This window comes from Colobus angolensis, unplaced genomic scaffold (assembly GCF_000951035.1).
Source record: "Colobus angolensis palliatus isolate OR3802 unplaced genomic scaffold, Cang.pa_1.0 Scaffold454, whole genome shotgun sequence".
Lineage (NCBI taxonomy): Eukaryota > Metazoa > Chordata > Mammalia > Primates > Cercopithecidae > Colobus > Colobus angolensis.
Genome location: NW_012117977.1, coordinates 772,030 through 777,848, shown reverse-complemented (window position 1 = coordinate 777,848; position 5,819 = coordinate 772,030). Strand labels below are relative to the sequence as shown.

Below are 5,819 nucleotides of genomic sequence, written 5' to 3'. Positions count from 1 at the left end.
CCTCCCAAGTAGCTTGGACTACAGGTGCTCGCCACCTCATCTGGCTAATTTTTTGTATTTTTAGTAGAGACGGGGTTCACCATGTTAGCCAGGATGGTCTCAATCTCCTGACCTTGTGATCCACCCAGCTCGGCCTCCCAAGGTGCTGGGATTACAGGCATGAGCCACTGCGCCTGGCCCTGTGCCACATTTTCTTTATCCAGTCTAACATTGATGGGCATTTGGGTTGGTTCCAAGTTTTTGCTATTGTGAATAGTGCTGCAATAAACATACATGTGCGTGTGTATTTATAGTAGAATGATTTATAATCCTTTGGGTTATACATCCAGTAATGGGTTTATAATTTATAATCCTTTGGGTTATAAATCCAGTAATGAGATTGCCATGTCAAATGGTATTTCTAGTTCTAGATCCTGGAGGAATCGCCACACTGTCTTCCACAAAGGTTGAACTAATTTACACTCCCACCAATGGTGTAAAATCATTCCTATTTCTCCACATCCTCTCCAGCATCTGTTGTTTCCTGACTTTTTAATGATCGCCATTCTAACTGGTGTGAGATGGTATCTCTTTGTGGTTTTAATTTGCATTTCTCTAATGACCAGTGATGATGAGCTTTTCTTCATCTGTTTGTTGGCCGTATTATGTCTTATTTTGAAAAGTGTCTGTTCATATCCTTTGCCCACTTTTTGATGGGGTTGCTTATTTTTTCTTGTAAATTTGTTGAAGTTCCCTGTAGATTCTGGATAATAGCCCTTTGTAAGATGGATAGATTGCAAAAATTCCCTCCCATTCTGTAGGTTATCCTATTACCTGTTCACCCTGATGATAGTTTCTTTTGCTGTGCAGAAGCTCTTTAGCTTAAGTAGATCACATTTGTCAATTTTGGATTTTGTTGCCATTGCTTTTGGTGTTTTAGTCATGAAGTCTTTGCCCATGCCTATGTCCTGAATGGTATTGCCTAGGTTTTCTCCTAGGGTTTTTATGGTTTTAGGTCTACATTTAAGTCTTTAATCTGTCTTGAGTTAATTTTTGTATAAGGTGTAAGGAAGGGATCCAGTTTCAGTTTTCTGCATATGGCTAGCTAGTTTCCCCAACACCATTTGTTAAATAGGGAATCCTTTCCCCATTGCCTTTTTTTGTCAGGTTTACCAAGATCAGATGATTGTAGATGTGTGGTGTTACTTCTGAGGCCTCTGTTCTGTTCCATTGGTCTATATGTGTGTTTTGGTACCAGTACCATGCTGTTTTGGTTACTGTAGCCTTGTAGTAATATAGTTTGAAGTCAGGTAGCGTGATGCCTCCAGCTTTGTTCCTTTTACATAGGATTGTCTTAGGTACATGGGCTCTTTTTTGGTTCCAGATGAAGTTTAAAGTAGTTTTTTAAAATTCTGTGAAGAAAGTCCATGGTAGCTTGATGAGGAAATGGGTAGTATGGCCATTTTCACGATATTGATTCTTCCTATCCGTGAACATGCAATGTTTTTCCATTTGTTTGTGTCCTCTCTTATTTCTTTGAGCAGTGATTTATAGTTCTCCTTGAAGAGATCCTTCACATCCCTTGTAAATTGTATTCCTAGGTATTTTATTCTCTTCGTAGCAATTGTGAACGAGAGTTCACTCATGTTTTGGCTCTTTCTCTGTTTGTCTATTATTGGTATACAGGAATGCTTGTGATTTTTGCACACTGATTTTGTATCCTGAGACTTTGCTGAAGTTGCTTATCACCTTAAGGAGATTTCGGGATAAGACGATGAGGTTTTCTAAATATACAATCATGTCATCTGCAAACAGAGACAATTTGACTTCCTCTCTTCCTATTTGAATACCCTTTATTGCTTTCTGTTGCCTGATTGCCCTGGCCAGAACTTCAATATTATGTTGAATAAAAGTGGTGAGAGAGGGCATCATTGTCTTGTGCCAGTTTTCAAAGGGAATGCTTCCAGCCTTTGCCCATTCAGTATGATATTGGCTGTGGGTTTGTCATAAATAGCTCTTATTATTTTGAGATACATTCTATTAATAGCTAGTTTATGTAGAGTTTTTAGTATGAAGGGCTGTTGAATTTTGTTGAAGGCCTTTTCTGCATCTATTGAGATAATCATGTGGTTTTTGTCATTGGTTTTGTTTATGTGATGGATTACGTTTATTGATTTGTGTGTGTTGAACCAGCCTTGCATCCCAGGGATGAAGCCAACTTGATCGTGGTGGATAAGCTTTTTGATGTGCTGCTGGATTTGATTTGTCCGTATTTTATTGAGGATTTTCATATCAATGTTCATTAGGAATATTGGTCTGAAAGTTTCTTTTTTTGTTGTGTCTCTGCCAGGTTTTCATATCAGGATGATGCTGGCCTCATAAAATGAGTTAGGGAGGATTCCCTCTTTTTCTATTGATTGGAATAGTTTCAGAAGGAAGGGTACCAGCTCCTCCTTGTACCTCTGGTAGAATTCAGCTGTGAATCCATCTGGTCCTGGACTTTTTTTTGGTTGGTAGGTTACTAATTATTGCCTCAATTTCAGAGCCTGTTATTGGTCTATTCAGGGATTCAACTTCTTCCTGGTTTAGTCTTGGGAGAAAGTATGTGTCCAGGAATTTATCCATTTCTTCTAGATTTTCTAGTATATTTGCTTAGAGGTGTTCATAGTATTCTCTCATGGCAGTTTGTATTTCTGTGGGATCAGTGGTGATATGCCCTTTATCATTTTTTACTGTGTCTATTTGATTCTTCTCTGTTTTCTTCTTTATTAGTCTGGCTAGCAGTCTATCTATTTTGTTAATCTTTTCAAAACACCAGCTCCTGGATTCACTGACTGTTTGAAGGGTTTTTCATGTCTGTATCTCATTCAGTTCTGCTCTGATCTTAATTATTTCTTTTGAATTTTTTGCTCTTGCTTCTCTAGTTTTTTTTTAATTGTGATCTTAGGTTGTCAAGTTTAGATCTATCTGGCTTTCTCCTGAGGGCATTTAGTACTATAAATTTCCCTCTACACACTGCTTTAAATGTGTCCCAGAGATCCTTGTACGTTGTGTCTTTGTTCTCATTGGTTTCAAGGAACTTATTTATTTCTGCCTTAATTTCGTTATTTACCAAGTAGTCATTTAGGAGCAGGTTGTTCAGTTTCCATGTAGTTGTGCAGTTTTGAGTGAGTTTCTTAATCCTGAGTTCTAATTTGATTGCACTGTGGTCTGAGAGACTGCTTTTTATGATTTCCATTGTTTTGCATTTGCTGAGGAGTGTTTTACCTTCAATTATGTGGTCAATTTTAGAATAAGCGTGATGTGGTGCTAAGAAGAATGTATATTCTGTTGATTTGGAGTGAAGAGTTCTGTAGATGTGTATTAGGTCTGTTTGGTCCAGAGCTGAGTTCAAGTCCTGAATATCCTTGTTAATTTTCTGTCTTGTTGATCTGTCTAATAATGACAGTGGAGTGTTAAAGTCTCCCAATTTTATTGTGTGGGAGTCTAAGTCTCTTTGTAGGTCTCTAAGAGCTTGCTTTATGAATCTGGGTGCTCCTGTATTGGGTGCATATATATTTAGGATAGTTAGCTCTTGTTGCATTGATCCCTTTACCATTATGTAATTCCCTTCTTTGTCTTTTTTGATCTTTGTTGGTTTAAAGTCTGTTTATCAGAGACTAGGATTGCAACTCCTGCTTTTTTTCACTTTCCATTTGCTTGGTGAATATTCTTCCATCCCTTTTCTTTGAGCCTATGTGTGTCTGAACGTGAGATGGGTCTCCTGAATACAGCACACCAATGGGTTTTGACTCTTTAGCCAATTTGCCAGTCTCTGTCTTTTAATTGGGGGATTTAACCCATTAACATTTAAGGTTAATATTGTTATGTGTGAATTTGATCCTGTCATTATGATGCTAACTGGTTATTTTGCCCATTAGTTGATGTGATGTCTTCATATTGTTGAGGGTCTTTAAAATTTGGTGTTTTTGCAGTGGCTGTTACCAGTTTTACCTTTCCATATTTAGTGCTTCCTTCAGGAGCTCTTGCAAGGTAGGCCTGGTGGTGACAAAATCTCTCAGCATTTGCTTGTTTATAAAGGATTTTATTTCTCCTTCAATTATGAAGCTTAGTTTGGCTGGATATGAAATTCTGGGCTGAAAATTCTTTTCTTTAAGAATGTTGAATATTGGCCCCCACTGTCTTCTGGCTTGTAGGTTTTCTGCAGAGAGATCTGCTGTTAGTTTGATGGGCTTCCCTTTCTGGGTAACCCAACCTTTCTCTCTGGCTGCCCTTAACATTTTTTCCTTCATTTCAACCTTTGTGTTCCTGACGATTATGTGTCTTGGGGTTGCTCTTCTCAAGGAGTATCTTTGTGGTGTTCTCTGTATTTCCTGAATTTGAATGTTGGCTGGTCTTGCTGGGTTGGGGAAGTTCTCCTGGAGAATATCCTGAAGAGTGTTTTCCAACTTGGTTCCATTCTCCCCATCACTTTCAGGTACACCAATCAAATGTAAGTTTGTTTTTTTCACATAGTCCTATATTTCTTGGAGGCTTTGTTCATTCCTTGTCATTCTTTTTCCTCTAATCTTGTCTTCACACTTTATTTCATTAAGTTGGTCTTCAATCTCTGATATCCTTTCTTCCACTTGATCAGTTCAGCTATTGACACTTGTGTATGCTTCCCAAAGTTCTTGTGCTGTGTTTTTCCACTCCACCAGGTCATTTATGTTCTTCTCTAAACTGGTTATTCTAGTTAGCAATTCCTGTAACCTTTTATCAAGATTCTTAGCTTCCTTCTCACCTAATGCTGCCAACATGGTGTTCAGGTGCTTCATGGAGGTTGGCCGGGTGGCCTATGTCTCCTTTGGACCTCATGCCAGGAAATTGGTTGCGATTGTAGATGTTATTGATCAGAACAGGGCTTTGGTCGATGGACCTTGCACTCAAGTGAGGAGACAGGCCACGCCTTTCAAGTGCATGCAGCTCACTGATTTCATCCTCAAGTTTTCACACAGTGCCCTCCAGAAGTATGTCCGACAAGCCTGGCAGAAGGCAGACATCAATACAAAATGGGCAGCCACACGATGGGCCAAGAAGATTGAAGCCAGAGAAAGGAAAGCCTAGATGACAGATTTTGATCATTTTAAAGTTATGAAGGCAAAGAAAATGAGGAACAGAATAATCAAGAATGAAGTTAAGAAGCTTCAAAAGGCAGCTCTCCTGAAAGCTTCTCCCAAAAAAGCACCTGGTACTAAGGGTACTGCTGCTGCTGCTACAGCTGCTACAGCCGCTGCTAAAGTTCCAGCAAAAGAGATGACCACCGCAAGTAAAAAGGCTCCAGCCCAGAAGGTTCCTGCCCAGAAAGCCACAGGCCAGAAGGCTGCGCCTGCTCCAAAAGCTCAGAAGGGTCAGAAAGCTCCAGCCCAGAAAGCACCTGCTCCAAAGGCATCTGGCAAGAAAGCATAAGTGACAATCAAAAAAAGTAATAAAGGCTCTTTTTGACATGAAAAAAAAAAGATTCTTAGCTTCCTTGCATTGGGTTAGAACATGCTCCTTTAGCTCGGAGGAGTTTGTTATTACCCACCTTCTGAAGCCTACTTCTGTCAATTTGTCAAACTCATTCTCCATCCAGTTTTGCTCCCTTGCTGGCAAGGAGTTGTGATTCTTTGGAGGAGAAGAGGCATTCTGGTTTTTGGAATTTTCAGCCTTTTGTGCTGTTTTTTCCTCATCTTCATGGATTTATATACCTTTGGTCTTTGATGTTGGTGACCTTTGGATGGGTTTTTTGAGTGGACATCCTTTTGGTTGATGTTAATTTTATTTCATTCTATTTGTTAGTTTTCCTTATACCAGTCAGT

The 5,819-nt window shown here is 39.3% G+C and overlaps 1 pseudogene across 1 annotated transcript; it reads left to right on the top strand.

Moving 5' to 3' along the window:
- Window positions 1-4,767: 4,767 nt before the first annotated feature.
- On the top strand, window positions 4,768-5,477 carry LOC105523210 (annotated as a pseudogene). Its single transcript, XR_001003556.1, has one exon. The product of XR_001003556.1 is annotated as a 60S ribosomal protein L14 pseudogene (transcript).
- Window positions 5,478-5,819: the final 342 nt, after the last annotated feature.